General features: G+C 40.0%; 1 long non-coding RNA gene across 1 annotated transcript; it reads left to right on the forward strand.

Moving 5' to 3' along the window:
- Positions 1-9,551: 9,551 nt before the first annotated feature.
- Positions 9,552-10,274, forward strand: LOC129635311 (uncharacterized). The gene is made up of 3 exons (XR_008706219.1): positions 9,552-9,671; positions 9,943-10,017; positions 10,170-10,274. It is a non-coding gene; the product is annotated as an uncharacterized LOC129635311 (long non-coding RNA).
- Positions 10,275-10,563: the final 289 nt, after the last annotated feature.

The following is a 10,563-nucleotide window of genomic DNA, read 5'->3' on the forward strand; positions in this document are numbered from 1 at the left end:
TTACGTAGTGCTAGATTATTAACAGTCTGTGTTCTCAATCACTGTTGTATTCTGTCCCCAGATACAAGTCTGTGATAGCTTTTGCTTTGCCACTACTGTGATACTTAAATGACAATGCTGAGGCAATGAACTGAAAGGATATACTTAGGGAGCTTAATATCATGCACACATTTCACTGTTACTCTAATCTGTGAGTGGTGAATATAATAATTAAAAAAACTAGTTAATTAAATCAAATACTGCAACCATGAAATTAGAAGCCGATTGCTTCTTAGAAGGAAAGCTGTGACAATCCTAGACAGTGTATTAAAAAGCAAAGATATCACTTTGCTGACAAAAGTCCATATGAGTCAAGGCTATGGTCTTCCCAGTAGTCATGTACAGATGTGAGAGTTGGGCCATAAAGAAGGCAGGACGCCTTTTGAATTGTGGTGTTGGAGAAGACTCTGGAGAGTCCCTTGGACAGCAAAGAGATCAAATCAGTCAGTCCTAAAGGAAATCAACCTTGAATACTCACTGGAATGACGGATGCTGAAGCTAAAGTTCCAATACTTTGGCACCTGATGCAAACAGCCAACTCATTAGAAAAGACTCTGATCCTGGGAAAGATTGAAAGGCAGAAGGAGAAGAGGGTGATAGAGGATGAGATGGATGGATGGCATCACCAATTCAATAAACGTGAACTTGGGCAGACTCTCAGAGATGGTGAGGTACAGGGAGGCCTGGCATGCTGCAGTCCAGGGGGTCACAAAAAGCCGGACATGACTTGGCGACTGAACAACAACAATCCCACCATTCACATCATTTTCAATTTACTTCCTACTTTTTAAAAAAATGACTACAAAGGAAATCCCCTGACAGTCCAGTGGTTAGGGCTCCATGCTTCCACTGCAAGGGACCCAGGCTCAGGGAACTGAGGTCTTGCAAGCTGTGTGGGGAAAAAAAAAAAAAAAAAGACTGCAGAGTATTTTCTATTAGTTATTACACCAATACCCTATTCATATCCTATTAATTGCAATTTGACTATTTCCAGGTTGTCTCTTTTTTTGCAACTATAAATGATGCTTCATTAAACACCTGTATACATCCTATCTTGATGAACTTTGGCGGGTATGATCTTATGGAATATTTCTAGAAGTGAGCTTGACTGCCCAAGCATATGGGCATTCCCCACTGACAGCAACCCTAAATCACGTACACAAAGGTCCAGCTGTTATAATACTACCAATCCCATGTGAACATCCCCGCCTTCCCACACTTTTGTTAGAACTGGATACCATTAAACTTATCAATTTTGCCAATCCAAAAGGTGTTAAATGGCTTCCATTGTTTAGATTTGCATTTCTTTAACTGTGGCTGAACTTAAGCCTTTTTTTTATGAGTTTATTGATCATTAGTATTTCTTTTTCTCTGAACTATCTGCCGTATAAGATCTCTTTGCAGTTTGGATGTTAGCTTGTCAAATATGTTGTTAATATTTTTCCCGGTCATTTGACCTTTGACTTTGTTTATGATTTATGGTTTGGACTTTAGGTACTACTTAGTAAGGCTTTCTTTATTCTACAATAGCAAATATATGTTCCCATGCTTTCTTTTAGAAGTTTCTGTTTTTCATTGGTTGCATAACATTTTTGCTCCTTCTGGAACTTATTTTGGGTTAAAGAATGAAATAAGGATTCAGTATTTCTCCCCCAAATATATATATAGTAATCTAGTTGTTTTGATGCAATATGTATAATTTCTCATTCCTCATCAATTTGACATGAAACCTTTATGACAAACTAACTCTCCATGTGTATTGGGATCTATTTTGCACCCTTTATTCTGTTCCATGGATCTGCCTATTTCTTTGGAAGTTTTTAAGTACTTTCATTATTATAGTTTCAGTTTGTGGTCGGACCAGTTCCCATCCATACTTTGTTTTGAATGTTCCTGGTTACCATGAGTTATAGAATTGTTTTTCAAGATTAAAAAAATCCACTGTATTTTAATTGGGATTGGATTGAATTAGGATGACAATTTAGGAAGAATTTCTATATTTAACATATTTAGTCCCTTGATCCAAAAAATGTTATGTCTTTCAATTTACTTATCTTCTTTCATGTCCCCAAATAGAATTTTGAAGTTTTCTTCATTCAAGTTTATACAGTTTTTATTTGTGAATGCTAAGACAGTTGATCACTTTATAGTTTTTAAAATAAAATGGCTTCTTCCACTAAATTTTCTCAGAGTTATTAGGGATATGTTGCTCATTTTTATATGCAAAGTGTATAACCTATTTTCATGAATTCTACAGTTGCTTCTAATCAGATCAGATCAGATCAGATCAGTCGCTCAGTCGTGTCCGACTCTTTGCAACCCCATGAATCGCAGCACGCCAGGCCTCCCTGTCCATCACCAACTCCCTGAGTTCACTCAGACTCACATCCATTGAGTCAGTGATGCCATCCAGCCATCTCATCCTCTGTCATCCCCTTCTCCTCCTGCCCCCAATCCCTCCCAGCATCAGAGTCTTTTCCAATGAGTCAGCTCTTCGCATGAGGTGGCCAAAGTACTGGTGTTTCAGCTTCAGCATCATTCCCTCCAAAGAAATCCCAGGGCTGATCTCCTTCAGAATGGACTGGTTGGATATCCTTGCAGTCCCAGGGACTCTCAAGAGTCTTCTCCAACACCACAGTTCAAAAGCATCAATTCTTCGGTGCTCAGCCTTCCTCACAGTCCAACTCTCACATCCATACAGGACCACAGGAAAAACCATAACCTTGACTAGACGAACCTTTGTTGGCAAAGTAATGTCTCTGCTTTTGAATATGCTATCTAGGTTGGTCACAACTTTCCTTCCAAGGAGTAAGCATCTTTTAATTTCATGGCTGCAGTCACCATCTGTAGTGATTTTGGAGCCCCCAAAAATAAAGTCTGACACTGTTTCCACTGTTTCCCCATCTATTTCCCGTGAAGTGATGGGACCAGATGCCATGATCTTCGTTTTCTGAATGTTGAGCTTTAAGCCAACTTTTTCACTCTCCACTTTCACTTTCATCAAGAGGCTTTTTGCTTCTAATAGTTTTTAGTAATTCTCTTGTTTTTTTTTTTTTTCCTTCTAGATATATATTATAAGCAGTGTTTTTTAAAAATATTTATTTATTTTGCTGCACTGGGCCTTAGTTGTGGCATTCAGGATGTAGTTCTCTGATCAGGGATTGAATGTGCCCCCTTCCCGTCCCCAAAGCCCCTGCACAAGGAGCATGAAGTCTTAACCACTGGACCATCAGGGAAGTCAACATTATTGGTGTCCCACTCAGATTCCCTTTACAAGCCCAGCACACCCATCCCCCAGGGGCTGTGAATGTTGATGACTAACTACTGACAGGTGCCCCCTTCTGTGGAGATCTGGGGGTTCCCAGGTGGCTTAATGGGTAAATAACCTGTCTGCAGATGCAGGAAACACAGGTTTTATCCCTGAGTCAGGACGATCCCCTAGAGGAGGGCTTGGCAACCCACTCCAGTACTCTTTCTTGGAAAATTCCACGGAGAGAGGAGCCTGACAAGCTACAGTGCATAGCGTCACAAAGGGTTGGACACAACTGAAGCGACTTCGCACGCTTGCTGGAGAATTGCCTTTGGATGGATGGGAATTGAGTTGCCTGGGAGATAACATTCTCCTCCACCTCAACCAAGCAGGTCGTAGTCAATAACTAATGACTTTAATTTGGGTGAAAAATATAAGCTTACTCCCTTGTTTCAAAATGGTAGCAACTCTGTGGTGCCATTCACGCTCCAGAGCTCTCCAGGGCAGGCCAAGTCTCGACTGCAGCTGAGACCACATCCCTCCTGAGTTCCTCTCCCTGTCTTACCCTGCTGCCCACGTTACCTTTCTCCAAAGAGCACGCCTTCAATAAATAACATGCCTGTGCATCCCTGTCTCAGGCTTTTCTTCCAGAAAACTTTATTGAAGACCATATATAATTCTATGGATTAAACAAATATTTACTAAACCAATATTAATGGGCATTTGTAATGTGCTAGAACTTCTAGACAGGCATCTGAACAGACCAAGTTCCCTGTCTCGTGGAGCTTATATTTTAGTGGGAGACACTGCCAGTGAACAAGTAAACAAAGATATAAATATATAACAAGGAGAATCAGGGTGCCTGCAATAAGGTAGGAGCACTATTTTTAAAAGAACAATGAGAGAAGTTGTATCAGTTATCTTACTTTTGGTACAAGTAAACAGAAAACCCAAGTCAATGTGGTTGAAGCAAAAAAGGAAATTTATTATACCACATAACAAAAATTCTAGAGGCATGAGGGCTCCAAAGTTAGTAAAATAAAGACATCACCAAGGAACCAGGTTCTTGCTGTCTTCTTGCTAAGCCATCCTTAGTGTATCACTTTTGACCTGCCCCCCAAAGAAACAAACAGGGACCTCCCTGGTGGTCCAGTGGTTAAGACTTAGCCTTCCAGTGCAGAGGGTAGGGGTTCAATCCCTGGTTGGGGAGCTAAGACGCCACATGCCTAGTGGCCAAAAGAGAACAAACATTAAAAAAAAAAAAAAGAAAACTGTAACAAATTCAATAAAGACTTTTAAAAAATTGTTTTAAAAAATGAAACAAAGATCCTGAGACAGAGTGAGGTGTTCATACTCCAAAAATACTTTGGAGACAAATTTAGCATGAAGTCATCAGGACTTACTTATCTATCAGGTATAAAAGAGAGAAAACAGCCTTCTGACGACAGGGTACCTTGTCTCTCAAGGGCAAGGGCAGAACCTATAAAGGCAGAAGTCACAAGTGTTCACAGAGAATAATGATTTCTTGGTTTTAACAACTCCTTTGATTGCAAGTTCTAAGTTAGTTATTACAGGAGAGCTTGGCACAGCTGATTGTTATGCCCCAAGTCAGTCTGTTGAGTCTAAATAGTACAGTCACAAATTCCTCACAAGGTAGCTTTTCTACTGATTGACTAGTTTTCTGAAAAACAGTTGCTCTGGTTCCTTCTTCTGGGGAAGCAGTTGCTCTGATTCCTAGCTAATATTACAGGCTCAGGGGTATGCAGTGAGCAAGTCTGAATACATATATTCAAGATTCAGCAAAAAAAAATTTTTTTAATCCCTTTCCTCATGGTCATAAGGTGGCTGCAGCAGCTCCAGAGGTCAGATCCAGGCATACACACATAGTAAAAGGCTGTCTTAGTCATGCTGCAGCATTGCAATTTATCAAGCCTTCAATAACTTGTTTTAGTAGTATACTAGATAAACTGTGCTGGATTCACAATGCAATACTCATTTACCTCCAAGCAATGAAGCACAAAAATACTGGTCAGAATGAGAATCATGGTGACTCATAGTTTTAAAAAGGGCAGGTTGACTCATGAAAGGACCAAAGATTCTAAATAAATTGCCCAAAGAAATACCCAATTATGTTTGCATCGGATTACCTTCTTGACTAAGTAAATGTTTTTTTGGAGCTGTTGATTACATACCGAAAAATCCCTGAACTCAAAGACTTCTTGTATGCCTGAACATTTTAAAGAGCTATACTTCTCTGTGCTGCCTCCCTTAACCAATCCATGTCAAGTTCTAACTACACTACTTAAGGAGGAAGCTGGGCTTTCAACAAGCAAACTTCTGGAAAACAGAGTAGGAAATAAAGGCAAGAAACCCCATCTCTTCTAGGAAAAATACTGGATTTTATTTCAAATCATTGGTGATGCCTTCACTGCTTATAGCCTGGGAAATCTGTCCTGAGGCCAGTGCAATACAGGAATTACGGGTGTTTGGGGAGCTAATTTCAACCTACCACCACTGTATTTTCCTTGAAACGTAAAAAAATAGTCGGGGGGAAGGGAGTGGAGAAAACTTGAGGGATTGTCAGCCTGGAAAAGGGCTGAAGGAAAGAGCTGAGGTCTAGGGATCACACAGACAGACCAATCCAGTTTCACAATCTTTCCTGGGGCCAGGTGGAAATGGTTTACTTTAAAGCTCCTGAAACTGGTTGAACTACCTCGTCTCTGTCTTAACTCCATAATTTCTTTGGCTATAAACTTCATTCATAATTACCACATGGCTTGTCACTAACTAATTCAATTTTTAAACTTCTTAAAAGTTTCTTACTACCTCCACCTTCCTAGTTTGGTTCATGTTTTTGTCTTCTTTTCACATAAACAACACTATTTTTTCAAAAGATATCAGAGCTTTCCAGTCCAGTTCCAATTCTGGTAAACTAGTTATGGAGACTTCCTTGGTGGCTCAAACACTAAAGAATCCCCCTGCAGTGCAGGAGACCTGTGTATGATCCCTGGGTTGGGAAGATCCCTTGGAGAAGGGCATGGCCACCTACTCCAGTATTCTCACCTGGAGAATCCATGTGGACAGAGGAGCCTGGCGGGCTATAGTCTATAGGATCTCAAAGAGTCGGACACTACTGAGTGACTAAGCATGGCACAGGACAGAACAGTTGTGGAGACTACTGGCAGAGCAGAAGAAATAGCTGGCCTTACATTTATTCATTCAAGAAATGCTTGCTGAGTGCCTGCTGTGTGTCAGCAGGGAATGAGATGAAGAAGACAGCCTTTTCTTTAAAGAGTTTAGTGATTATTCTGTATCACTACAGGCTTCCCAGGCGGTGCTAGTGGTAAGGAACCTGCCTGCCAATGCAGGGGATGTAAGAGATGTGGGTTTGATCCCTGGGTGGGGAAGATCCCTTGGAGTTGGCCATGGCAACCTACTCCAGTATTCTTTCCTGGAGAATCCCATGGAAGAGGAGCCTGGCAGGCTACAGTCTATAGGGTCGCAAAGAGTCAGACTTGACTGAGCTATTTAGCACACCTGGGAGTTTATAGATACTAAATCATTTAGGTGACACCATTTTGTAGTCAGTATCCATCCATTAATAAGCTTCATTGTTTGGGGGCTAGAATTCAAAAGAAGAAACATCATGCCAGCTCTTCAGCTTTCCAGGAGAATGTGATACTTTTTCCCAAGGTATTCACCATCATACAGATGGGGCACGGCATCAGGAAGCTTGGGTCTGAATGGAAAGACATCAGGCTGATACCCTGAAGAAATCCGTATACATATCCTTGCTTGACTCAGTCTCCCACCAAATAATGTAAAAACTTCAGTTCATATGTGGGTACTTTCGTTCATTATTTTATTTATTCATCTAAAAATATCTATTAAGCACCATTTGCAGATGGATGAGAACTATCAGGATTGTTCCCAAGATAGAGGCTTTTGGGAAACTGATCATTTCATTTCTGGTTCCTCCACAGGCTGACTGGCTTTAGCTTGAGAGGCTGTTTGCAATAAATGTCATCTCTGCAGGTCTGAGATTTGGGATGGGTCCCCTCAGCTTCCTGCGAATGAGGATTATGGTTGTAGAGAGGAAAATGGGGTGTATCTGACGAAATCTTGAAAATAGGAAGACAATATAACTATTACAACTAGAAAGACATTCATAAGGAAGAAATGATGTGCTGGTTGTTGTGTATTTTCAGGTATTGTCCCTTTTTAAAAATATTTATTTATTTGGCTGCACTGGGTCTTAGTTGTGGCAGTTGGGATCTTCGGTCTTCATTGCAGCATGTGGGATCTAGTTCTCTGAAACGCTGTAACAGAAATGAAGTGTGCCTTTCATGGGCTCATTAGCGGACTGGACAGGGCAGAGGAAAGACTCTGAGCTTGAAAGAAAGTGAAAGTGAAAGTCGCTTTGTCGTGTCCAGCTCTTTGCAACCCCAAGGACCATACAGTCCATGGAATTCTCCAGGCCAGAATATTGGAGTCGGTAGCCTTTCCCTTCTCCAGGGGATCTTCCCAACCCAGGGATCGAACCCAGGTCTCTGGCACTGCAGGTGGATTCTTTACCAGCTGAGCCACAAGGGAAGCCCAGGACCTAGCTCCCTGACCAAGGATCAAATCTAGGCCCCCCTCCATTGGGAGCATGGAGTCTTGGCCACTGGACCACCAGGGAAGTCCCTCGGGTATTACCTCTTGACTGTAATGTCCCTGGTGTCCTCCAAAGACCATTTTCCTTGATTACCACACCCCAAGACCGAAGTTACCAGGTGCTATGGAGACTTTCTGCCACATCTTCCTTCTATTTCTCCTTAGTGTACAAACCTTTGACAACCATCTTCCTCACTCCTGCTGACCACCATCCAAAAGACACAGATGGCCAAACTGTTCATGGGAACCAATCGGCATCCAAACTCAGACAAAAAAAAAAAAAAAAACAAACGATTTATTCACTTAATTGTTTTCTTTTTAGGTTATAAGAGTGAATATCTATTCAATTAATTATTGAGCATCTTTATGTACAAGGCAAAACGCTCTGCTTTTAGAAGCAGTTTCACTGTTACAAGCATCTCTTCAGAACATTTGCTCCTGTATGTGTGGGAGGGTAGCAAGCATCGAAGATGGCCTTCCAGTAATGTTCACCTCCAGGTATTCCCACCTTTGTGTTGCCCCCTCCCATAGTATATCAGGATTGGTCTGAATATGGCAGAAGTCAAGATGGTGTGTGACTCCCACGGCTCAGTCTTAAAAAAAAACATGGTGACTCTGCCTGGCCACCCATAGGAACTATAAGATAATCAGTTTAATTGTTTCAAGCCACTAAATTTGGGGGTAATTTGTTATGCAGCAATAGTTACATCAATATGGAATATGAGGCCAGGACTGATCCATCTGAAGCTTTAAAACAGGGTTTAGTGGACTGACATGATTTGTCATAATAGAATAACAAGTTGATAATTGCTTATCACAAAAATAGTTTAGCAAACTATAGCTTTGAAAAGGTAATTTACCTCTTAATGCTAAAGATATCATGAAAAATGATTTTTTTCTCATAATAATCAACATACAGGAAGTACATAATGAAATTATATATGCCAATTTTATAGGGAAAATTACCTGAAGAGTTTAGAAATTGTAATGAATGGATCCTGCTTTAATGCATTTTTAGAAGATTTTTAAAGCAGTTAGTAGTAAATATGAAAGACCATCAAAAAAGGGAATTTAAGAAAAGTGATTTTCAATTTTTCAAGATTTAAGAATCTATTTTCTTCTCTTAATAATAGCTGTCATTTTAATTAAGGCCTTAAAATAGTCTTGTGAGGAAAGTATTTCTATGCTCAAATTTTAGCTGAGGAAACTGAGGCTTGGACCACTTAAATAAAACCTGTTTAAAGTCACCCAGATAGTAGGCAACTGAGTTAGTATTTGAACCCAATTTTGCCTGTCTCCTAATCCTATACTTTTTCCATTATAATGGACATTTTTCTATGATTAGGTTTAAGGTTTGATATGTGTTGAATATCATCTAGGCTACCACTACATATGGAAAATGACTAGACTTAATTTCTTATAATTTGGGTTTTTAAGAAAGTCTTTACTCTTAAAGACTTCTCTTAAGGGCTTCCCTGGTGGCTCAGAGGTTAAAGCGTCTACCTGCAAAGGGGGAGACCCGGGTTCAATCCCTAGGTCGGGAAGATCCCAGGGATTGAAGGAAATCCCTGGGATTGGGAAGAAGGAAATGGCAACCCACTCCAGTATTCTTGCCTGGAGAATCCCATGGACAGAGGAGCCTGGTAGGTTACAGTCCACGGGGTCGCAAAGAGTCGGACACGACTGAGCGACTTCACTTTCTTTACTCTTACATGAAAAGAAAGAGGTTGGTCTTTTCAATTATTCAAAATGTCTCCATTTTTTATCCATTCCTTCCACTGGTTAATTGCTTATTTTCTTGTTCACTATGGTCAACTGCAAAATTGATAAGAACTTGTTACATAGAGAGGAATTAACCCCTAATTAACATTTAGTTGATAAAGATTCTCTTATATAACATATATAACAAATGACCTATAACTTGCACATAACAAGAAATTATTTCCCAGCTAACATTTAGTTGTTACAGTCATGCTATCTGCTTTTTTTGGTAGCAGATGTGATCTTCGATGCTTGGTAATCCACGCACAAGGAAACCTCAGAAGTGGCCACCTTAACCATGACATATTCATGTAAAGTAACAAACTTTCTCTTGCTTTTTTAGTTTTTCTACTCCGAATATAATAAAACAATGTCCATTCTGTAAATATTTTTGTCCGTAAAATTGTCTATTTAATAAATATAGCAAGACCGTAGTATATATTTTGTGATTCTATTTCTACAGAGATCTTCTCCTCTTTCGATAACGATGAAAATACCCGGAAGATGATGTGCTTTGCTGAAATGTTTCGGTTTGTGCTCACGAATAAGCCTTTACTTTCTCTCAGTGTGTAGCACAGTCTTCTGTATATTTTCCCCACACTACTTTCTCTATAGGAAGAGCATGTATTTTTGCTTTGTTTACATCAGTCACAAGTAAGTACTTTGAAGTACAATATTATAACATAATGTTACTAAAGTTTCGAGAAATAATGCATTTTCACCGTGTTTGAGACCATAAAATGTAATTTAATGGTTTTGTGTTGAATAATTAGAACGTTCATTTAACATGAAACTCTTTTTCTTCCTTACTGCATACTTGATACCTTCTACACGAATCCATCCCTTTCTGCCAGCCT

The sequence above is a fragment of the Bubalus kerabau genome, chromosome 20, assembly GCF_029407905.1.
Source record: "Bubalus kerabau isolate K-KA32 ecotype Philippines breed swamp buffalo chromosome 20, PCC_UOA_SB_1v2, whole genome shotgun sequence".
NCBI lineage: Eukaryota > Metazoa > Chordata > Mammalia > Artiodactyla > Bovidae > Bubalus > Bubalus kerabau.